Source organism: Oreochromis niloticus, linkage group LG6, assembly GCF_001858045.2.
Source record: "Oreochromis niloticus isolate F11D_XX linkage group LG6, O_niloticus_UMD_NMBU, whole genome shotgun sequence".
Lineage (NCBI taxonomy): Eukaryota > Metazoa > Chordata > Actinopteri > Cichliformes > Cichlidae > Oreochromis > Oreochromis niloticus.
Genome location: NC_031971.2, coordinates 9293879 through 9319686, shown reverse-complemented (window position 1 = coordinate 9319686; position 25808 = coordinate 9293879). Strand labels below are relative to the sequence as shown.

The following is a 25808-nucleotide window of genomic DNA, read 5'->3' as shown; positions in this document are numbered from 1 at the left end:
TTGGAATTGGTGTTAATCAAATACTAAGTGTGCTCTGGAAAAAAAAAAAAGCGTACCCATTGACATTGTCACGGCTCTGTGAATCACTTTACAATTTTTTTTCTCAAACCAAGCTTTGATGAGATCGAAAGCGAATGAGAGACCACTGAGTCAAAGCAAGGGAAGAAGGAAAAGGCAGGGGGATGCTGAGAGGAGAGGAAAGGAGAGGGCGGGCAGCTGCCTCACAGCTGTATTGTTGTGTGTGTTTTCCCAACATCAACAGCAGGGGAAGTGGAACAGAGCAGCTAAATATGCAAACGGCACAATGAGGCAGCGAGTGTGAAGCAGCTGTGGAGCACAGCCGTCGCCAGGTCCATGAGTATGAAATGCTGTGGACCGCCTTCGCTTTGTACAGGAAGAGCTGACAGAGCGTACACCCTGCTTTTCAGACAACAACCCCACACAGATAACATTGTTCCTAATCTGAGCATCTCTTTTACCGAGGGAATATTGTGTTAACGAGACTTTGTGAATCTTTTGGTCTTTGTACAGCCAAGAAACAACACATATAACCCAGTCCTGTGCAGGTAACACTGAAATCTCACCAACAAAACTCATATTTGGCTCAGATGCCTTTGAAGATGAGCCTAAATAGTTGAATTTTTGGGAAATTTACTCGAGATTGTTCCTTCCTGCCAGGCTGCATACGTGAGGGGGTATAGCTCAGTGGAAGAGCATTTGACTGCAGATCAAGAGGTCCCCAGTTCAAATCTGGGTGCCCCCTGACAGGCTGTAGCCTTGTGTGGTTTTCTGTGATTGACACACTTTGATCCCACATTTAGATGTTACAGGGATGATAGTTCCTCAAATCAAGGTATAAAAGTTATGTTTCTCTCTGAGACACTCCGTTTTCTGTTGCACAGCCTACCAGTCTATCACAGGGAGACAGAAACCAGCCGCTCAGACACCCACAGCTAATTTAGAATCACCAATTAATTTAATGAGTGTGGCTTTGGACTGTAGCAGAGAACCCACACAGGCATAGGGACATGCAAACTCCACTCAAGAAGGCTTCACGCAGCCAGGAAATTCAGATCATGATGCTGTGATGTGACAGAACTAATGACCGTGCTTCCAAGCAGCATATCTGACATTCAAACCAGATGGATCATTATTAGCATATTTGTTTGTTATCAGACATCTGTGAGTTCGGGGAAACAAGTCTGCAAGTAGTGCATACGTGACAGTTCATCTCTGCCAAATGTCCCTTATAAAAACAGCAACAACAGTAACAATAATACAATCAGCCCCTACCTTAGATTGCTTGCCACCATTAGTATGTGAGTAAACTGGTGAATTTTATTTACCACATGTTGTGTACTTAATCTAACGTGTAAATACGTAACACTAGTACATAATTCATTGTGTGTGTCTCTTCATGTGATAATTGGTCGCCTTGGCTAATGCAAAAACAAAACAAAAAAAGGAAAGCACGCAGTAGATATTTTTTCTTCATTACCTTAGCAACAACGAATGCAGTTGTCTGTAGGGGTTTTTTTTTCTTAGTGTTTATTTTTAGACTTGTTGTGTTACCTGATAAGTGATAAACTTGTGACATATCTATTGACACATATGTGCCGCTTGCTTTTATTTGCAGCGCCTGATGGCAGCAACGTGTGATTTCCTGTAGAAATGGTCCGTGTCATCACCATCATCACTGCTGTCATTATTGTTGTCATTGTTTTTTTTTAACCTACATCCTCCATACCAGCTTTTCGTTATGTTCCTCTTTCCTTCTCCTCCTCCTCTTTGCAGCGTTATTATAAAACAATAGTTTCCACCAACGGTTTCCTGCCTATCCATATGTTCCACCTCAGTCTCTCTTTCTAATCCCATAATAACAGTGAAAACCTCGTGTTTGCCGTGTAATCATCTGAGGCCAGCTGAATTGCTTGAAAGGTCTGATCAAATGTGCTGCTTCAGTCCTCTCCCTGATTTTTATGAGTGAAAACACTCGCTGTGTTCCCAAACACAGCTGCCTGCCGAGTGAACGACTCTCAGCAAGATGATCAGACACCAGCGCTCAGTTTATTCATCACTGCTGATGTTTCTGCTGTTTCTGGTTAATGAAGCACTGTGCCGGTCCTGCCTCACCAGCTGTGCCGGTTTGCTCCAAGGCGTGCCAGTTAAATAGAATTATGCAGGTTAAACTTACGAGAGTGTGCTTTCAATATTTAATAGCGTCGTGTGTTTGCTTTGTGTTTTTATCGCAGTTATCTTTCTTGGGCAAAGAAAAAAAGAACAGTAAATAATATACATATGGTTTAAGAAGGTCATACTCTTTTTCTTGGCTCGGCTTGCAAACCAAGAGAAAAGTTCTTTGTTCTTCTAGTATAAACAGTATTACAACAACAAATGAAAAGTAAATAAATAAAAGTACAGTAATGAACAGATTTAAATTCGTTCGTTCGATCGTTTTGTTTGTTTGTTTGAGGTAAATTTCTGAATAAATCAATTAAGTATAGCTCAGTGACCTTGGACTACGTTTTTACTGCTCCAAAACTACAAATGTGGCAACTTTGCTTTACTCTTAATTGCATGTTGCCACTCTGATCCCAACAGTATATGAAAACATAGGATTAAAAAGTTGACTGATTGCTTCCTTTGCAAAATAATGATCTGAAATCTGCTGACTGCAGTTCCTTCATATCAGTCAGGTATTATATTAAACATGGTGCTTACATAACAGTCTTCTACTCTAACTGAGCTCTCCTCATGTTTTTTTTAACTATAAACAGGTCACACGCATTCATCGCAGTGTTTTCTTCTATACCTGAGCATCTCATCTAGCATTCACACACACTCACATGCTGATGACATCAGCGATCCACTGAGCTACCTGCTGACAGTCACTAAGTATGACGAGGTTTAGTTCAGTGGTTTTACTGCTTATCCTATATTGTATTGCGGCTATAGTGTGGGAGTATATTCAAAGTGATAAAGTGACTTGAAGAGTAAATATGAGTAGTTTGACAGAGTTAATGTGCCTGATGGTCATGGTTGGGGGTATAGCTCAGTGGTAGAGCAATTGACTGCAGATCAAAAGGTCCCCAGTTCAAATCTGGGTGCTCCCTAAACCACCTCAGTGTAGGAAAAATAATTGTTCAGAATGCTTAGAAACAGCTCCCGATAACACTTTTCTCCAATGACTTGAGTGCGTGCAATTATTTGAGTATCGAATGTTTATAACCTCATACTTGGGTGATGGGTTGTGGTTTTATTGCTCAGGAAAAAGTAACAACGGTTCACCACATAAGACCTGTGCTTGAATTAAGAGGGAAAAAATATTCTAATTTTAAGTGAAATTAACTGTTCTCATGTTGTGCTGTAGTTAAATATCTCTTCACAGGGGAATCTTTGTTATATTGTTGAATCTGCAATGGCTGAGCAAGCACTGATCTTAGACAGACTGTAAGGCTGCTCAGAGAAGCGCCATGCAACAGTCATCTGACTAATGTTAAAACAGATATTTTTCTCTTCTCCTTCTGAGTAAAACCATCTACCTCATGGTTTGAGTGAGTGAATGTCTAAAAGCATTGTTCTGCAGCATCAGCCACTGTCTGCATCTGTTGGCTGCTGTGTGGTCATCTTAATGCAGTCTGAACATTTAAGAAAACGTTCAGATGATGGAGTCAAATTCATGACCGTTTTGCTGTGAGGGAACAGTGCTAACCACTGCAGCACCGCACCCTTGTTGCCGCTCACGCCACCAGTGACGTTTAAATATACTGAGCAAAATAAAACAGAAGCAGAGTGTGTGAAGATCAGCAGGGTAAACTGTAACAAACTGCTCTGTTGAGGTGCTCATCGGGGAGTGGAAAGTGGTGATAACACTCGTGAGTCTTGTTACATTGAGCTGAAGTTGGCTGTTAATTGTTATAAAAAGGGTTTCAACAGAAAGTTCAATTGTAATTAATCTGTTACAATCTGTTGACTTCACATTTTCTGAGCTCTTTTATGAGACTTTTCTGCTACTTCTGCAGGGTTCCACTGACTACAATGTGGTGCTCACACTGAACATAAACAGTAGAGCACTAATGCAATGTTCTTATGCGCTCTATTTTACACAGTATGATGGCATTGGTGGAGTCCGCCTGACCAAATCTAGCCACAGCCCCACCTTATATACCCAAGATATCTTGTGAGTACTGACAAGTGGTCAACATTTAGCTCACCCAACATTTGCCGGTACACTGACTGAGTCACTAATGTCAAAAATGCCAGGATTTAGCCCTAATGTGTGTCTGCTATTTTAGTTGGTGCAGCTGTACCAATGGAACAAAAGGAGAAGCTGGAAAATGTTACCAGCAACAACTTTCAGGTTTCTAATATAGCACCTGCTGTGATAGAATGCGATACAATATAAAAAGAAATTCACATTTCAAATTGTGTGACCACTCAATTACGTTCAGTTCAGTGTTATTTTTATAGCATCTGACAGGTTGGAGGTGTAGGGAGGGAGAATGGGGAGGAAAAAAAACTCAGACCCTTTTGAGTTTAAGGTTTTTTTCTCCCCATGCTAGATTTTGGCATTAAAAGCATCTTGGTTAAGGTTAGAATTATTGTGCATTTGGGTTAAAACAAGTTAGTTGACAAATGACCATCACTCTCACATATAGTATAATCCAGTGTAAAATACATCTTGAAAATAAATCAGCCAGATGAGCAGCTTTGTTTTTACAAGAACAGGGTAGAGCTGAATTATGGTTATGGCAGATGGAGGCCCCGCCCCTGAGCCTGGTTCTGGGGTTTTCTCCGTATTATTTTACGGTCTTTACCTTACAGTACAAAGCGCCTTGAGGTAACTGCTGTTTATAATTGGTGCTATATAAATAAAATTTAGTATCCCATTGTTTTGGGTCTGCTTGTCAAAGGTGCAACATGATGGTGTCTGTTTCCCACAGTGTATACGGCCCTTATTATTCCACACCTTTAAGCTTTTTTCTAATAACCTTCTAAGGTGCTGATGCTCCAGACGCAGGTGCAGAACTGGCTTCATGCACACAGACACACACAAACGCACACACACATAGACACTTTGATCTGAGAGGTGGATGTTCAATTGGTGGGAATTTCCCCTTATATCGCTGTAGGAGGCTCTTCTTCCTTTACCTTCCAAGAAAGTAAAACATCTTCTATTCTTGCTTTCGTCTTCCAGCTCTTCTGAAGCTCAGTGAGATTGCCCTTTGGGGTTGGAAGCCTTTCACACTGCATATTCAATTTTTTTCTCCTTCTTCTTCTTCTCCTCCCTTTTGCAGACATGCTCAATCCAGTCGTTGTTCGTAGTCCTGTGATCCTTTCTCAGTGAAGCCAATGAGTGTTTTCCATAGGTCTCCTATAAGGTCTTGGTGTCACACTTCAAACAGCCACTTTAAGCACTTCCACGACACTTTGTTGCTGACAAGTGCTTATAGGATGAAGTGGAGCTGCCAGCTGTGAATGAGGCTCCCTGTCTTTCACCAGAGTAATGAATGTGAGGTTTTCATTCGAGCAGTGCTTACAGCACCTCATCTACAAATTAGCCCTGTGACAATTTGACGTGATTTTTTTGTTGTAAAGACAAAATGATGGTCTTGAAAGAGGGCGCCATTCTTCCCCCCGTCTCCCCTCAGGTGGAGAATTTCCTCCCCGAAGGCAAAATTGGGAACTTGAGAACAACAAAATTAGATTTAGCAAAGATTTCACACGCTCTAGCTGCAGTGGCCTCCCGTCTTTTCAAATTAAAATAAATACTTAACTAGTATCCAGTTTTCAAAATCACATTTGCACTAATTAGATCTCGTCGAATGTTCTCACTGAACCTCACCGAACAAAGACAGCGTTTGTGCAAAGATGAATTAAGAAATTTCAACCTATACTATATCATGATTGAATGGCTGCGTTGTGAAACATCATGCCCTTACATAGCAAGAGTCAGGTTTAAGTTAAGGTCGCTAAGGTTGTGGTTAAAGAGACTGTTGTATAACTGAAATGTCACAGGTGCAATCTGTGCAGCAGCCACGCAGAACCAACTGTCCTGATAAAAGCTCCTGCAGCAGAGTCGCTTTCTTTCCTCTCCTTATTCTTCATTCATTGAAACATAGTTAAAAATGAGAAGCAGACTGTACCGACATCTGAAATATCTCAAAATTTTCCTGCACCTGCGTTTCCCATGTTTCCAGCAGTTAACCTTTTTATTCTTTTTCTTTTTTTTTCTTATGATGAACGACTCTCAGTGAGGCACGACCGCAGTTCTTTCCAGCTAGGAGTTATTTTGCCATCACGAGGTCAAAAAAAAAGCAACAAAAAAAAACCTCTGACTCAAGTTGTCAATTTTTAAGGAAAGCGTCATGAGTGCAAGAGAAATAGCACAAGCTGGTGTGAAAGATGAACACACAGTGTATGAAAAGTGCGCACACAAGATGCAAATAAATATGACACACACCTCGAAGGGAAGCCACTTCCCTGAAAGTTGCCATCTGGGGAAGTTCTCGTGGTTTTTCTGTGTAAATTTACACAGTTGTGGCTTTTACAGAGTTGCTAAAAAAAAATCTGAACTGAGATGTGGAGCAGAGGAAATGCGTCAGCACAGGAGAAATGCTAACCTCTCAGTACAAGCTCATCCATTCACGCACTTGCATATGGGGCCTGTGTGTGTAAGGGTGTGTACGACCCTGTATAGTTAGGGTCATTGTCTTAACAGGCTGACTCTCATCTGGTCAAACAAGTGAATACTATAAAAGCTGTTATGCAACTCTTTTTAGGTTAAGGTTGTGCTAAGCCACTTTTTTGTTCTGTTTATTCAGAGCGTTTTTTTTAAAGATTTGTTTGATTTGGTCAAAGCAAAGATCCATGATAGATTTCAGTGTTAAGCCAAGAAGGCAAACACAAGCAGTAACGTGCTGCCCCAGACATCTGAACCACACTACTTGATTTAAGACACAAAATCAAATAAACTCAGGTTCGGGCAGGTCTTGCATATTGAATTATCAAGACTTGGAAAGGACATAATGCAAGATATTAAAAACACTGTCATAAAGAAGAAAGTAAATATAGTTTTAGAGCTGAAGAGCTGCTCCCTGGCTTATTTTAATGCAATTCAAAGATGACCTGAAGGAACTGAGAATGGACTTGGGAGTGTATTTGATTGCTTTTGCAAACCCGGTGTAGGGTAAGTGCAGTCTCTTTTTCCATGTGCATTGCATGGATTCATTCACTTAACCCCAATTTGATTTATTTTTCCATATATAGGCGTGTATCAGTCATATCTTTATTAACATGCCTTATCCTGTGCAGGACACTTCCAAAATCCAAATGTGCAAGACTGTTTTCAAAGGTAAAAAAGGACTATTGTCATCCTCAATAATTCAACAGGTTAGCATGGTTTTCACTTTCATACAGCCTTACAATAGTTAGAAGTCTTCTGATTCCCAGAAGAGAATCAAAGGTTGGAAGTGGAAGGCAGGTGATGTGGATGATGAAAGATGCAGAGGTAGGAAGAAACAGAGATAGAGAAACTAAAGGAGAAAATGACTGTGAGATGAAAGTATCTGTGGTATGCACCTTCACCTAAAGTCTAACCAGACAACACACACACACACACACACACACACACACACACACACACACACACACACACACAACCTAGCTCATTTCTGCAGTATATGATAAGGTAATAGGAGCATTAGGTTTCCACGCTTTTCCCCACAAACATTATCTGATTTAGGGGGCTTCCTGCTTACTCTCGCCTCCCTGCTCCCTTCACTCTTTGATATTTATACTTCACAGTGCATGCTGCTGCGTGCTGCTGCACATGTGTCCATGCCAAAAGCAATATACACCTTATAAAAGTCAGTCCGGCGCTAAGGTGTGTCAGTGAGCCGGGTGTGTGCATTTCTGTAAAGGTGTTTGTGCATTTTAAGATTCGCACGCATGTTGCAGGGATGACTTGCTTTATTTATAGATAGATAGATAGATGTAAGTCAGCATTGGATAACAATTTATGATCTACACAATTTTTGTTCTTACAAATTATGCATACCATTATGGGGTGATCGTGGCTCAAGAGTTGGCAGTTCGTCTTGTAATCGGAAGGTTGCCGGTTCGAGCCCCGGCTCCGACAGTCTCAGTCGTTGTGGGCAAGACACTTCACCCGTTGCCTACTGGTGGTGGTCAGAGGGCCCGGTGGCGCCAGTGTCCAGCAGCCTCACCTCTGTCAGTGAATCCCAAGGGCAGTTGTGGCTACAATGTAGCTTGCCATCACCAGTGTGTGAATGTGTGTGGGGATGACTGAATGTAGTGTAAAGCGCTTTGGGGTCCTTAGGGACTAAGTAAAGCGCTATACAAATACAGGCAATTTACCATTCACCTGATCATCTACATCAGCATTCTTTATGAAGGGGGAGATCTGCAAAGTCTTGAACTGCAGTGATGCCCCGGGGCTGCTATATGTGACATTCTGCTAAAGCCTTGATATGAAGGTCATCTCTGAAGAAACGCTACTCACAGCTTGTTGGCTTTGCAGCTGATCTTGCAGCTGCTACAGTGGAGCAGCCACACTTTTATGTGAAAAGATCAATCCAGCAGCATGAACCTCATTCACATGCATCACAGTTAGAGCAGATGCTGCTGTATTAAAGTAATCTAGAGAGTGTATTGTGCAAAGTTCTTTAGACACCCCTCATTTTGTTATATTTTCCTAGAAAAAATGGCAAATAGGTGCTGCAACTTAATGAAACATGGGGCAAAAACAGAGCCTGTACAATTCAAACAAGCTTGTATTATTAGTATGACCTTTATTCTTCAACACACCCTGAAGCTTTATTGTTAGTTCTTCGAGTAATCTCAAAGAATAATTCTCAAAGCTTCATAAAGGACGTTCAAAGCTTTTCTTTGGATGTTGGTTGCTTTGTTCTCTGTCAAGATGACCCCAGTGCTTCAATAACCTTATAGAGTTCCACTGTGTGTTTGTCTATCCAGGTATGTTTTTACCAGTCTGCCAGTGTGTTTGTGATTTTGTTGTAATTATTGTTGTGCTGAAAAATGCAGCCATTGCAAATCCCACACTTTTGGTGGAATCTGATAGAAATGTCCACCAGTTTTGTCACAATCCCCAACACCACCTCCCCACTGGCTGAAACGCAAGCACAAACTATGACATATCCTCTGCTCTGTTTTACACATAGAGCCACACTCACGGTTGTGCATGTCTCCTGACCACTTTCATACATATATACAACTGGAACCACTATATCAGACCTGTTGCCACTGATTTTCAGTCCAGTCCCTGTCTCTCTTCCTTAAGAATGTGCTCTATACAACTATATACTGTTTGTCTATAATGGTGGAATAGCATCATAAGAAATAGCATGTGAAGAGTTCAAATTTCAGTCAAGTTGTATTTTCAGGCTGGATGTAGTTCTGTGTAGGTGTGTGTTTAAAATTGGATTGACTTCCACTTCCTCCGTTCCTGTCATATCCACTGTCCTCACTCTTTCCTGTTTACATGAGGCGACTTCCGCCTGAACATCGGTAGGACCTCTCTTCTCTCTTTCTCTTTAGATCCAGATAAGTCCCTTAATAATAATGAAGGTTGATTACAGTAAGAAGGCTGTTCTCTGCCTCTTTTGTCCCCCTGAGAGAATTGATCAATGAGCAGGAAGTTGAAAGTTAAAGCAGCTCAAATGGCCAAATTTTCTTTCATCTAGCTTCCTTTCAAAATGGTTTAGTGCGTAATGCACATAAACACACACACACGCTATTATGAGAGCCTTCTAATGTCCTGCCATGCAGGTGTGTGTTAATCTTCTAAATCCAATAATAATGGCAGTCCTGATCTTCATATGAGCCTATCGGGATCAGTGGAGCAGCTGTACAGTGTGTGTTTACACATTAATAGGCACACAAAGGTATAAAAAAGTACTGTAATACAGTACTTTATATGTGTGCGCTCCATCTTAGAAAGAGTATGTTAGAAAGAGAGGTGGGGCCTTTTTTTCTTCATAATCTGTTAATTGTAAGACAATTTAGCTCCTTTTATACTGGAACTTATATTGCAGGCTATTTAGTGTTTCAGTAAACTGTCTCACATTAGCAGAAGACTCCTTTTTTAATAATAACTTTTCTGTGATAGTATTATACTAATAGCAATAATATCATCAGTTAATGTGCACTTCTAAAATGACTGACCAGTACAATGAACAAAAGTTTTGTAAAGCTTCTGTATTAAACTAGAATCCCCTCCCAAGACTGAAGGTCATCTTTAGCTGTATTTTTAGATCTAAAACGCTTCCAGCAGATAACCCACGCTGCTTCACAAGAAGCTGGATCTTTTTTATGTGAATAATTCTCTATGAAGGTGAGATCTGCAAAAAATACGAACAAAGTGAAATAAAAAACAGCTTCTTACACCATCAGTATCATTGCTGTTCTATAAAGTCACAAGCAACGCTACAAGGACATTTATGCTGCACACCTACTGTATCACTATGCATATTTCAGAAAACACACACACACACACACACACACACACACACACACACACACACACACACACACGAGTTTCCATCTGGTGAACTTTTTAATCATCACTTTTGGGGACCACCCTTTCTCTAGAAGCCTTTTGTCCCCATAATGTCATGATTACCAGAACACAGACACGCACACACAATTGTAATGGCCCACTGTATGGAAAGGACTATTTGTTCATAATAGATGGGGGGAATTTACAGCACTGAGACAATGGAAGAAAAGGTGAGAATCAGAGGCAGTGACATCACTTGCTAAACCTCATAAATATATCAACGTGTGAAAGAAAGAGGGAAGATGAAACAAAGAAGAATGATATCATACATCTCACAGGAAAAATATAATAATATATTTATTATAAAGAGAAAATAATGGAAACTGGGAGGACAGTGATAAGAATATCAGCAAAACGACTGAGTGACATTACAAAGTACAGAGTGAGAAAATAGTGCTGATTAAACCAGGATAGGACAAGGGAATGGTTAAACAGAAGACAAGGGTTACAGTAGATGTGATGGAGAGATGATAAAACATGACAAAGAAGTCAATAAAATCAGTTAAATATTATTTATATAGCACTAAATCACACCAACAGGTGTGTTATATTCCTATATTACTACTATGGTAAAGACCCTACAATTAGAGCAATAAAGGAAGGTGGACATTACTAAAGGAAAAGAGAGATCAAAGAGTGAAGTAATGATAAATGATGCATTAAAATGCATAAAAAATAGTGTGTATATCCAGTGTATAGTGTGTACTGGAAGAATGACAATGTTTAGCAATTCATTTTTTACATCTGTGAATCAAACATCATCTCAACCTGTTTGAGTACAGGAGCAGCTTTTACAATAACGTGCTGGTCTTCATGATCTGATCAGTGACCATACAGGAGTGCAGTGCCTTGGAGATGTTTGCCTGTGTGGTCATCAATTCAAACTGCTCCAGTCTGTTTGTCGACATCCTGCCTCTAAGTCTGCTTTCATATTGAATTTGTGCTTTGAGAACAATTCTTCACAGGAAATCAGAGTCAGGGAAAAGGTCAGCAGAAACATGTGCGCATCTCTTTTTGGGGTTAGAGTTTTTGAAGCTTCTCAACTACTTGACAACTTACAAAAAGGAGCAACTTAGCAAATTAAGTTCAGCAAAGCAGGGATAATTTGTTTTATTACACTGCTACAATGTTTTTTAATGGATTTCTTAATAATCCGAGTTGCATAGTCTATCATCATGTCTCTGTCCTGGTAGTCAGCAGCCAAGTTCCTATATGATTGTTCTCGGCCCTTTTAATGAACATCATACATTTCTATATGTCCAGTACATATAATCATTAAGAACACTGTTCTAACATCTAACCAGCTCAGTAGGTTATTGTCATCTAAGGCATTCAGTAAGAATATATGATACAGGAGACACTAGGGTTGTGGGAATAAGTGGGAGTAAAACTCTAGTGGTAATAGTCAAGGTAAGCTAGCAAATGGAGCCAAAGGTTGAGTTCTAGTAACAGTTGAGTACAAAGGATGGGTGCTGAAATGTCACAGCTGAGCTTTGGTTTCCAAATGTTTGAACACACCATCCATTACTTCTGCTCAGCAGGTCTCAGTGGGCAGCATTCAATGAAGAGATTACTTGCTAGTGACAGGAGGAGGACGCAATGTACTGGTAATATGTACTGATAAAATAATAATGGCCACTCTGTGTGCTGATAAGACTTGAAACAGGAGGGTCTACACTCTCTTTACTCTCATTCTCATCTGTCTTGTTCTTAAAATCCAACTTAGCCATCACCAAATAGTGATGCCAGTCCAAAAGGCACAGTCCCACTCTACCTGTCAGTCCTTCCATGGTTATGTACAATGACTTCTCTGCAACTCTTAGCAGCCTTCCCTGCATAGCTTTGCAAAGACGTATGTCTCAGCAAACACAACTGCTTCTCAAAGATGGAAAAGTTGGTAAAAGGAAAGAAGAGTAAAGAGAAGAGAGGAAAGGAAGCAGGCCATAAAGGATATAGGGAGGGAAAAAAGAATCCAATTAAATGGAGGGAGGGAGCGAAAAAGTGGGAAAAACAAGCTGCTCATTAAGTGAAGGCAGAGAAAGTAACACCGCAGCTCTTTCAGCGGTGCTTTGGTGTGCGTTTCCGTGTGTAAACGTGTGCATATCTCTGTAGCTGCATGCCTGATGTTACGTGTATTTGGTCACAGCCCGAAGGCATGACTGGGAGAGTGACTAATTGTGCCGTCTGCTTAGCATAACACGCATACATGCACACACAACGAGATTATGCAATCGCCATCAGGATAATCTCTGTGGCCTGGTATTTTTCCCCACCAGAGGATGACTATCGACACGTCTAGATTACTCGCTCGTCTAAAAATCCTTCTCTCTTTTTCCCTAATCCCTGACCTCACTTACATTACACCATCCATCCGCGTATCCATGCCTTCTCAGTCCATTCCCATGCTCATCCAGCTCAGAATAACTAACCTGACACTTAGTGGAAAATGTCTATTTCATCCACCATGGGAAAACTATTTGTCCAGCAAGGTGTTAACTCACAGCTGTCATCTTGTGGTGCAATATTCAAAAGAACTTTGATGTAGCCTCTTTTCTTTTGTTTTCTTCTGCAACAGCTTAGTTTCATTATGGGGATCATTAAAGTGTTATCTTACCTCTGATGTCACAAATAAAAGCTTTATATAGTTTGCTGACTCCTCTGTTTAATGTGGAGTGAAACTCTTATCATTAGTCACACAACGCCAAGTTTGGAGGGAACAATATCTGATTGCTATCGATTTCAAGGAAGAGCATGAAACATAGCAGGAGTACACATGAACTATATTGCTAAAATAAAAAAGATTAGGGGTTTTTAATCAGGTAAGCCCCTAAAAATATTTCTGAAATGTTGAGTTTGATGTTATGATGTCTGTTTTCATCTTGCATTTTTCACATCACGGCAATTTCCTGCAACACCATCACCTGCATCTCCTGGCTTCACACTGTTACCTTTCTGTTCCACCTATTTTCTAAAGAAATTAGCAAAACAGTGATGGTCCTGGTTATGTGACATTGGTGGGGTTAGGGGTTGGAATTAGGTACAGTTGAGGGGTTAAGATTGAACATCGAGTTGTTATGCTTAAAGTAGTAATGTTTGAAGTTTTCCTTGAGGGTGGGTTTAGAGAAAAGGCTATGTAATCATCAAATAAAGTACACTAATTAACATTACACTTAGCCAGAACTGGACTTTACAGTACCCACAGCGTGGTTGTTCATTTTACACCACATACTGCTTGTTCTTCTCACACTTATCAACCTTTGTGTCATGAGTCAGCAAAAAATGTTCTCAGCACAGTTTTGGATGGTCAAGGTGTTCACTGGAAAGGATCAATATTCATGTAATTTGAATCTGAATCACAAATTTAAATGAGTCTGCAGTACTGAAAATGCATATATGCCAATAAAACACAACAATTCTGAATCAGCACCTGATCGTGCGCCTGCATCAGCCAATCACAGCTGTTCCCTGCACCGTGCAGTGTGAATGTTTCGGGACTAGTGTGGACAATTAAAGTGAGGAGCTTCTCCCTTGAAGTTGATCTTCATCCATTGTTTGGAAATACTTTGGATTTAGTGCAGGCGACTTTAAACAAGAAGAAATCATATGCAAAGAGTTTTGTGTGTTTGCAACACAAGGCAACACAATTTAATTATTCAAACAAGTGAGTTGCACCATGATGCTACTTCTTACATTACTTTTGTGTTACTCCGTAAAATCAACCTCTTATAATTATCAGAACTTTAAAAACCTGAAGCTGCAGTCCCACACACTGATAAATCTCCACCCTAATGACCATACATAAGAGTTTTCTTTCAGTACTACATACAAACTCAAAGTGGACAACACAAAGCAAAGATGAAAAGAACACAAAGAGACTTTAAAGCGATTGCCATGATTCTACTTCAGAAACATGAACACTGACTGCTCATTGCTGCTTTTGTTACCTGTTCAGGATCAGGGTCTGGCTGCTGGGCTGGGGTCTGCATTCATTTAGCTTCATCACCACTCTGGGTTCTTGGCTCGCTTTGTGTAAGCATGCTGTCTGTGCAGATGCTTGCAAAAAGGCAAAGTTGCACTACTAGTATAATATGGTTGTTTCTGTCCTATTGGCAATTTACTCTTTAAAAACAAACTCTTACTGTTTTGTGGAATAAGAATATTAGTAGTGTCCGTATATCTACTCCTCAAAACTTGAAGACCACATCAGCATTTTTGTAATTCATATACAGGAACTAAAATTAGCTGAGTGCAATGGCGCATCGACACATGTTTAACTTTTTTTTTTAATTCTATCTGCCTGTTGTGTGGACAATTGAAGAGCCTTTATAACACAAGCAACAACATAATCGTAACTTAAATGTGACTGAACAACTGAACAACTGTACAATAATGTGTTACATTACTGCGTTACTGCAAAATGTGTAGTGGAGTTAAAAAACAACAAAGAGGCAAGACAGTGTCATATTTAGAGAATACACATTTAAAGAGAAACTAAAATACAAATACAGATTCCTCTAATCATTCCTTGGGGTTGAGATACTCATAAGTTTCAAATTCAATTTATTTTTGATTAAAAAAAACTTAGAGTGAGCTCAGCGAGCTCAAAGTTAGAGAAGGGGTCACTGCAAGTCGATCTGAATGATCACCTTTCTCCTCTGATGAAATGTTCCTTCCAGATGGGAGCGGTCTGATCGAGGATGTCCCTATCCGTAGGACAAAAAGGGGTCACTGGGTAAATATGCTATCATCTTAACAGTCACAAGATCTCAACCCAACGGAAAACACATGAGAGATTTTGTGCCACATATTAGACAGCGCTCTCTATCAACAAGAGTGTTTAAGGTTAGGGTAAGGGTTACTGTGTGAGTGTGCATGTGTATGTGCTGTCCTTGAGGTGTGAGATAAAAGAGTGTCAGCCACAGTTCAGGTAACACTGAAGAACAGAGCAACAAGGGAAAATCAAAACACTGGCAGGTGGTCCCACACACGGAGCGGGCAGTTTACTGTGGAAGAGTTAGCACGGACAATTGGAAACTGCAAAGCAGTGCAGATGAGATAGATTTGAGGAGGTGACAGACTGGACAGGAACAAACAGGAGGTACAAAAAGAGTTCAGTGACTAAATGCACCTATTCGTCTCTCTGCTAGTGCTGTGCGATACTGCAAATGTCAGTATCGATCCTATGCCAAGTAAATACAGGGCCAGTACTGATACTTTTGAACTTACAAAGGCAGCTTATGTAGGGCAGGGCAGTGTGGAATGACTTATGAGATGAGTCATCAGCTTATAAAACCCCTCAGATTTTCATGTATTTTGAAAGTTTTGAACTTTTCTCTAAAGCACTTTGGGTCTACTGATGTTGTTTAAATGTGCTATAAAAAGATGTGACAGTCAACACAATGATTTAGACATTGTTATACTTCATGTTTGAGGTAGATTTCTTTCATTCACAGTAAGAGAACTTATTTAACACAATTCAATGGTCTGAATATGTTATTTGAATGAATATAGCCTATAGATAGTACGTCTGCCAAAGTAAACTAGGATGATACTTTATCCTTATCAATAATTAATGTTAAAGTGGGACTGCGTGAGAGGAGCTGTGTTTCCACACACTTAAGACTAAGATGACAGAAACAAACTAAAGTATCGATCCTATTATGCTCATATCTATCTGATACCAATACCAGCATTGGGATCAATACAGCCTTTAGTGTCTGCAGCTCAGTGTTTCCCACTTAAGACGGGAGGCGTGAAGGAGTCATGACAACAGACATTTAACAAAATAAGGCTCGTTTTCTTGTGAGCTGTCATTTTAAAGAGGCAAATTCGGGGGTGGGGCACTGCTACATCATTCTCTTCCAGCTGCTACAGCTGTGCTTTGCGATCTTTGTCAGAGGAGCAGAAATAACTTTTATGATCAGTAATGTGGATGATAGACCAGCTATGCTAATGTGTTCTGCCTCATTGCTCCTCCAACCAACCCTCTCTGTCCCGTGCTCTAGATTTAAAGTGAGACATCCTTCAACATGTCATGCTGACATGCACTTCTTCAGATCAGACGTATAAGAAGGAAGACAGGATAATAGCTGACATTTTTTCTTTTATAAGGAAATAATGTCAGCCATGTTCTACATTCAAGTTAGTGCAACGTGCAATGGGCTTCTCACAGAGTGATTCCTGTAATGAGCAACATGAATGCTTCAGAAAATGCTGACAGTCTAAGGTTTGTGATAATGAATCAAAACACTGAAGGCTGTTTCCATGGCTTTGACTGTGTGGTTTTATGCCATTTAAAGTTGTAATTTAAAGAGACTAAATTAAGGAATTGTTAAAAGTGGTGTCAAGATAATGAAAGTCAGCCAAATATTTTAAGTAGCAGCAAAACATGTGAACAATGTTTGGAGGTCAAACTCTCTCTGAGGTCGTGACCCAGGCAAACATGAATGTCTGGCCCTTGCTTCACACTCTACATCTGGAGGATTTGTTCTCGTAAATCTTTTCCCCTCACATACTCAGACACTCGCGCCCTCTCATAGTCTCCCTCCATCAGTCGTGGCCTTTCATGTATCAATGGCTCCATTGATAGGCCTGCATGAGTGTCTCTGGGTGGATCCTGCTTTTTGGGATTTTAGTCCTCTGTTAGACATCCTTACCTAATGTTTCCACACACAGACACACACTGTCCCTCTGTTTATCTACCAAAATCAACGACTGCTCTTTACAGTCACTGGGTTTAATTCAAGTGCACACTTTTGGGGTCCAAAAGATAAAACCAAGTCATAAAACCTGCAGTTCCTTAAATGGCCACACGAGGTTTGAGTCAGTCCCTTTGGACTCCTTTGTTAAAAAGCCAAACTCTACAGTAGAAATGAACACATTTCCTGACAAATTTAAATATCAATAGTTATACACAAAAATAGCATGAAATCTTTGCTGCAGTTTGGGAAGTGAAACTGTCGTGTTTTGCTTTTACATTACTTTGCACTCATTAGTAGCTATCTCTATGTAAATCAACACAGTTTATTAATGTGCTTGGCTAACCAAGTTAGCTAGCATTTACTGATAATTTAATACTCCACCTTCATCCATATATGGTCATTTCTGCCTCCAAAAAACTAAAATGTTAATAGACAAAATACTAAACTTCGGTCCACAAAGCAATGGGTAATGACATCATGGTGGTTACTTTCATCCTTTATAAACAGTTAATAACTAAATTTTTTGATACAGTTGAGAAGTTAGAAAAACTGCAAACATTGTTACAAGAATCACAAACAATGAATACATATGTTTATGATTCTTTACGATGAGCCTTTTGATTTATTTTTATTTTTATTTTTGTTGCAAATGATTCTTATAAATACAAACAGTGTTGCTGTTCTATCCCTTTATCGGGCAGGCTGTGGCAGAACTCCAGACATGAGCTCATAAGGAGACTCCCTTTGTTGTGGTGGTAAGGTGAGAGGTGAAGATTTGTGGTGTCTGCAGCACCCAGGTGGAGATGCACAGTTTAATAACTTGTATACCGTCGTGACGCTCAGAAACACACCCACCGGGGTCTATGCGTGCATGCACTTGCACATGTGCATTCATCCGTAAACTAGTACTTCATGTGTGCAAAGGTAACTCAAACACAGTGAAAAGTGCAGGAAAGTTTGGTGACCCGAATGCTGACCATTCAAAAGGAATGTGTGTCGTGAATAGACAATATTTTCCACTTTCCCAAACACACATTCGGCAAAAGCCCCAAAAACCTGCAGCTGCCCAGTTTCCAACAGCAAGCTTGTGGTGTTCGTAGGTAAATTCCAGGTAGAATCCAGTTTATACTCCCTCAAGTCATTATGGTTAAAAAAAATAATAAATCGTCTCCTCTTAGTCATACACTCTCTCATGCAATCATCAGACATATGTCAAATTTTCCCTGGGCATTGTCTCAACACATTTTACAACCCACTCTTCCCCTTGATGTTTCTAAATCGCTGTGTCTGTGTATGTTTACTGATGCGGTCGTGTCTGTCATTAGGGTACATCTTACTCCAGCTATTCGTAGATTAGAAGAGGCTTATTGTGATGCACCCCGTGTTCCTTGTTCACACCCCGTCTTTATTTGCAGTGAATCATGGAGTTGTGCAAGTATGAATCTGAAGATGACTTTTACCTACTGTATACAGGAGGTGAGTGACAGGCTTATGCAGTGTGCAGTTTTCTTTTTCCTCTTTTATCCAAAAGTCAATCTTGCAGAAGAAGAACTCTGAAAGAAACTAATGATACCCCACGAAACAACAGAAGCAATGCAAACCAAATAGGCTGAGGGTATGTGTAACACAGTGAGCTAATATTGGCTTTAAATGGTACATTTTCTCAGTTTACAAACTTGATATTATGAATAAAATATGGGTTTATGAGTTTTACATGTCATTGCCTTTTCCTTTCTCCTTTCTCTGTATTTTCCATTTTTCACCTTCTTTTTTTTCGTGAACAAAACCCTCAAAAAAATTCATTAGCTCTAAATGATGATTTACTGTGACATTGATGGTGCAATTACTTAAATGTTTAAGCCATTCTTGACGGCGTAGCTTGCAGATACATACGTGTAGCGGCTTGTAAAATAAGTCAAACTGAGAGGAAATGCTTACACCTTCTCCCTCAGTTTAAAAAAAAAATGAAGCTAATTATTTTCACAGTCAGTGACTTTGAAATAACACCGAGGTGACCTGTACTTTTCTTCCGGTCTACTCATCCTGAGGACAATCTGAGGAAGCGGAGATGGTGTTTCTTAACGGGGGTAGGTCCAAACAAATAACAACACTGATCTCCTTTTAAGGATTCTTTCCTCTTATTGCCTGAAACCCTCTGTGCCGCTTTTTTGTCACGGTCCGTCCACTACCTGTGACGTCGGTGATAAAGAAAATTCCCCACTGGTGAGATAGCAGGGAGGCTCCGGTTAATAAGTGACAGTATCTGGAAAGGACTTACTGGCCCCCTGTAACACAAAAACACACAAACAGACAGTGTCTCGTTTTTCTCATTCGCTGAAGGCTGTCTTACTTAGACACATAAAATCACACACATAACAGTGAGTAATGTCTTTCCTCATTGCTCATTAGACCTTTTTAAAGCAGTAAAGGTAACACTGACACATTCATAAAGACCATCATAAAGTTGTGTGTCATACAAGTTTCACTCAGCAGACTGGGGTTAGACTCCATTATGGAACCATTGTTTTTTTGTTTTTCCTCCTGGTTTCAAACATTTTATTTTCACTCTTTATTTAGTTCATTTGCTGCTTTATTTAGGAACTAAAATCACTTAGCTGGGTGAACAGGAAGGTCATAGTTTGGGCTAGCGTAGAGCTTTTCACTATGTTAACCACATTAAAAGCCTACCAGAAGTACTGAATCCAACACTGTCTACATCAGCGGTCCCCAAACTTTTTTGCACCACGGACCCGTCTAATGTCAGACAATATTTTCACGGACCAGACTTTAAGGTATCGCAGTATAACTTTATTAGCAACGTCCTCCTGAAACAACAAAATTGAGAGTAACATCCTCCTCTCTGCCCCTTAATGCTCTCTGGTCGCTGTGGTAACATGTAAATATTTCTTTCAGAATAAGACACACAACTACAACATGGGAAAAGACCCAGGGAAACTGAGTTAACGATAAAAACCCTGAAAACCATAAATTTCACACCCGAGCCTCAACTCCCGCGGCCCGGTACCAAACAACTCACGGACCGGTACCGGTCCATGGCCCGGGGGTTGGGGACCGCTGGTCTACATGTACCATGGTCCTAGGGTTTTATGTTGCTTTTTTACCTCCGCTAAGGGACCTTTGTTTTTGATAGCGCTTGCATAACGATACCTTGAAAAGTTCAAATCTGATCAAACTTTGTAGGGGTCATGTTAACAATCCACAGAAATTTGGTCAAGGTCAGTTTATTGGTCAAAAATTGATCAATTGATCAAATAGAAACTATGATTCTTAAAAGTGCAGTGTGTTGGGAACATTTAGAAAGAACCATATGAAGATTTAAAATAACACATTTGACCTTTGACCTCTCCTTAGAGGCCATTAGATTGATCTGAAGGTTAAAAGATGACAATGCAACTGGAAATGAAAGCTATTTGCTGTTTCTTTCTGCCACTGTTTGCATTGATAGCACAGAGGTATATATGAGGATTCTAAATATCACGTTACTTTTGACCTTTTTCCTCTTCTTCAAGGTCAAATAAGGCCAAACTTTCATAAAATGTCTTTTATATTTAAAACTGTGTTAAAAATTCTACTGTTTTTGTGTTGGCAACATTTAGGAAATGATAGTGTTATATGGGGATTCTATTGACCTCTGACCTCAATTTTACATTTCTCATCTGCCTGTTTTTCACGTTGACCCCAAAATGCTTTATATCTTTAAAGAAAGTACAGTCAAGAGAAAGAGCTGGTTAGAAAAAGTACAGAAATTGCATAATAAGCTCAACTTATTCATTCCCCCTTATTTACTGCCTTTTCCGTGTTTGCTTTTTTGGGCCTCAGTTTGGTTTTAATTTATATTATATTATGAGCTTTGTTATACCCATTGTGTGCTTCTTCTTCTTGTTATTCAGCAGAGCTCCTTGTCTTCTCATTTTTGGCTAGAGAAACGGCCAAAATAGATTTTTAGATTTCGAATAGTCCACTAAAGAAAAACTATAAAGTAAAGATGCTCTGTAAAACCAACTCTGAGGAACTTATTTGATCCATTTTGATATAAAAGCACAGATTATTTCAGGTCAACCAGAAAACAAGAGACCTTGTTAATCCTGTACCATCCATCTGTCCCCAGATGGAAAGTAAGTCCTTTACCTTAACACTGCTCCTCCTCCTCCTCCCTGGCCGTCATTACTCTCAGACTTGTCTGACTCACCTTGATGACATCACCGCAGTGAGGTCAGTGTCCTGCTAGGCTGGGAGCGGATTAAATTGGTGGCCTGTGGCTGTTGTCGCACAGGTCTCAGGGTAGCTTAAGTGTGACTACATGCGGTCACTCTGTGAGGCTCAGCAGATTAAAATGTGTGCCACGCTGCTGGTGATGTCATGAATCTGAGCCCTGCACCTGACCCACACCACCTAACATCCTTTTTCTTTACTTTTTGCACAGTTTCCAAAGTCGTCTGTTTAAAAAAAAAAAAAAAAACAACAAAAAACTGATTTTTAAGAAAAGATCTTAGTTAAAGTCTTTCATATGAAAATAAGGGTCAGTGTTATTTTGCAGTTTTGCATTACTGTGTGTCCCCATTACATAATGTGCTGTCAACACCTTTAATTTGAACAACTTCAAATGAAAACACACAGCGAGGTAAACAACCACTATGTGTAAGTGAGTTGTTTTTGGGTATGGGGTGGGGAGAAGGGATCCCTTTAAGTGAGAACTGCTTGTTGGCTGCTATGAAAAGAAAATCCATCCTGTTTTTGCACATTCCAAAAATTCCAAAGGTCATACTTGGTCATTATGCTCACAGAAAAACAGATCGGGAGATGGAAATGCCCCTTGGTTTTCTCAGGAAAGACCATACAAGGGAAAAAAAGAAGAAAATAGCAGACGCTAACATGGCAACACTAGCAACAATGCATCGGATTTTTCTTTTTATGTTTCGTTGTTTGTTCCATCAGGGAAACTCCACCGATGTTTCATGGTCATCATCACGGACGCAGGAGATGAAGCAGTTTCGGCAAGTCATCGGACAGGACAGGAAAAAATATTGCTATCATGTTAATTTATCATCGTGTTTATTTCTGATAGCATTCCATGCAAGTGCGGTAGTCGGCTGCTTTTAATTCCTCTGATAATGAAGTAAACATAACTTCAAAGAGAACATCACTGTTTGGCTGAATTCTGGATAATTTTTCTAAATTTGACTTTTTTTTTCATATGTGCTAGAAAAAAGAAAAAAAAACAGCCAAAAAAGTCTGTTGGGAAGTTTATATTATCTTAATTATATGTGTGCAGTCAGTGCTGCAAATTCTTACTCCAGCATTGCAAACGCTGCCACACAGGTGGGATCCAAAGAGGTCTAGATTCAATCCCAAATCTAACCATCTAAATTTAAGTGTCTCACCAGACTCTGTGCCATGAAATATTTACTGAATGTGACCCAGAATAAATGGAGCAAAGCCAGTGAGCCAGTTCAGGCAGACAGTGAGCTGCAGACACTCACATGACTGTTCCACTGCAACGTACGTCCAAAGCACATTTTCAGCAAAGGTGTCCTCAATCAGCTGTGCTCAGACACTGCTGGGTACAAGCTGCAGTCCCTCTTCAGTTCGCCTTCAATTTCAAAATGATGCCCCACTCCCTTACTTCATATAGGCAGGTTTCTAAATCATCTATATTTGTAGGTGTGCTGTACTGTGCCAAACTGCAAACGGGCATCAGAGATCATTCAGGGTGCTAAGATCCCTCCTATAGGTGGCTCAAATGAGGTGCCTCAGGTGAGTCCAGGTGGGAAGAGGCCTCAGCACAGACCCGGGACATGCTGAAAAGTTTATGATTATTTTGGTAAATGCCCCTGAAAGACCAGGAGGGAGTGCAAGGAGAGAGGGAGGTCTGGGCGTCACTGTATAAGTGCCAGAAGAGATGGATATCAAAAGCATTGCAGAAATAGATATTTTGCCCTGGGTTGAAGGTATAACAAGTCCACAAACGTGTGTAGTAAGTTTCATGTTTTGGTAAAAATAGCAGTCATCACACACAACATGTAATCAGCATCACAATACAGAGTACAGTCTGTGCATCCAATGCCCTGTAATGGATTTAATGCCCGGATCTAGATAAGAAGTTGTGGTGATGACTCAGACTGTGTGTGTGTGTGTGTGTCTGTGTGTCTGTGTGTGTCTGTGTGTGTGTGTGTGTCTGTGTGTGTGTGTGTAGGTGTGTGTGTGTGTGTGTGTATGTGTGTGTGTGTGTGTCACCGTCTATAGGTGTGCCCCAAGTCTGTTTAAAGATTTCACTCTCTCTTTCCCTTTTTGGCTCTGCCCATGTGACGCCCCCTCCCAGATCTTCCCTCCACCATGTCCCCCTTTTCTCTCGTTGTCATCCCGCTATCACTCTCGTGCTCTTGAAAACAAACCCACCCTACACACACACACACACACACACACACACACACATTTCACTCACTCTATTTCTGATTGCATTCCAACTCAGTGACTTCAGCTAGAAGTGTGTGTGTGTGTGTGTGTGTGTGTGTGCCCATGACGTCAGCTGTTTGTTTGCGTACTGTGGTTGTGTCTGGGGCACCAGCTTGGTAGATAAGCAGGGTGGGAGTGTGTGTGTGTGTGCGTGTGTGTGTGTGTGTGTGGGGGGGGGGGGGGGGGGGGCAGGGTATTGGAGGAAAGAGGGAAATGCCAGACATGAAAGTGTGCATAAAAAAGGTTTTGTTTAAAGTCAGTGGGGCTGGCCTCAGGAGTGATGGGCTTGTCAACTTTTATGGACTCTTCATTGTTGAGCGACTGATGATTGAGTGTATTCCCGTGTCTCTGTCTCTCCTGCTCTCTCACCCCGGCCAAAGGAAACTGCTGCATAATGAGAACACACTCTGAGACAATGGGTTCAACTGGCATAAATACACGCGCGTGTGCACACCCATGCACGACGCGTAAACATGCGCCATAACTGCCAGAGCTCAAGGGTCAGGGGTCGGGCCTGTGCTGCTGATAGTCTCCAGACCTTCTGAAATTATTTATCAAATATGGAACAATCCGGACATACCAGCAGCATTTCTGAGCTTTTTTTTTTTTTTGGTCACTTTTCCTTAGGTGACTGTTGGAATAAAGAATTATCCCTCTCCCACCTTCCCTCCCCTGCCTGGACCTGGTCTGCCCAGTGATAAGGTCAGATTAGATTTATTTTTGGGCTGCTTGCAGTATTGCAAAGAGTATCAGAGCCCTGAGGGTTTCGCTTAAAAGCATTTTGTTGTGTTTTTGGGGAATTTTTGCCCGTCACGTGTGATGAAGACACTCAGAGGGGAAAAAAAGAAAAGAAAAATAAAAAAAATGGCCTATTTTTCTGAGTAGTTTGACCTTGATCTGGTTGCATTACCTGTTCCTGGGGCTGCAGTTTTTCTCTCATATTTTCTTTTAGTCTTCTGTGCGTACATTTTAAAAGAAATGAACAAAACAGAAGCTGCATAATTAAATCAAGAGCAGTAATACCAATTAGTGTCACATATCCAGTAAGCAGTTCTAACTATACCAGCAGCCATTCTAAACTGAATTGGTATAAAGCTGAATTTATTATTCTAAGGCAGGGGAAATAGACGCAGTGATGCAAGATTACAAATGGATAATAGATAAGTGTTATCAAATGTTTGAATTGCCCTCACACCTAACCAAAACAAATAAAGAGGCTGTGATAGGCAATCAAAGAGTTTAGTGTTCTTCTAAATAAGCTGTAATAAAACATGAAAGAATATTTTGGAGATTAAAGATTTCACAGAGAGTCGTGTGTGCTTATGAGTAGTTTGTCGACGTTCTCACTTGAGTGGAAATCTGGATTCCATGTGTCTTCTTTCTTTTTAAACTCAGCTTTCAGTCTGCTATTTAATGTCCATACGTCAAAAGCATAATGCATGATACAGTATAGATTTAAATGCTGTTCTAAACGCTGCAAACTGCAACATGACGGTGCAACAGAGACATTAACTTGTGGCAGGCCTGCTCAGCACGCAAGTTACTCGCGGAGAACTGGCGCCACCGTGTGGCAGCAGGTCTGAATAGCAGCTTATGGAAAAATAGTCCCGAAGGAGCACACTTGTCGCCGCTAGATGGAGCCATTCGTGTATCTGATGTTTGCTACCGCTGGAACGAAACCGGAAACGGTTTCAAAGCGTGCCGCATCATAGCTGCGGTCGTGTACAGAAAATAAAATAAATAAATAAAAAGCTTTAAAAAGGCACTCTCTGAACAAATTTCCGGTCAAAATATCTCTTTAATCTTGCCATGTTTCTTTTTAAAAAATAATTGAAACAACAAAAGGAAGAAACACGACTTTGGGTTAATTATTATTAATTTTAGAACATAAATGATCATATGCATGCAATAGAATAATATGTCTCTCAATTTCGAGAGAACTAGACGGATGTGGTGTCTATTATTCAAAACACACTTTAAATGGAGTTCATTGTTTAGCCCACGGTCAAATTTATATTCCCTTCCGGAAGTTA

At 40.4% G+C, this 25808-nt stretch overlaps 2 non-coding genes across 2 annotated transcripts; both read left to right on the top strand.

The window, feature by feature from the left end:
- Positions 1-691: 691 nt before the first annotated feature.
- On the top strand, positions 692-763 carry trnac-gca (transfer RNA cysteine (anticodon GCA)). The gene has a single exon. It is a non-coding gene; the product is annotated as a tRNA-Cys (tRNA).
- Positions 764-3041: 2278 nt separating this feature from the next.
- Positions 3042-3113, top strand: trnac-gca (transfer RNA cysteine (anticodon GCA)). Its single transcript has one exon. It is a non-coding gene; the product is annotated as a tRNA-Cys (tRNA).
- The last annotated feature ends 22695 nt before the right edge of the window (positions 3114-25808 follow it).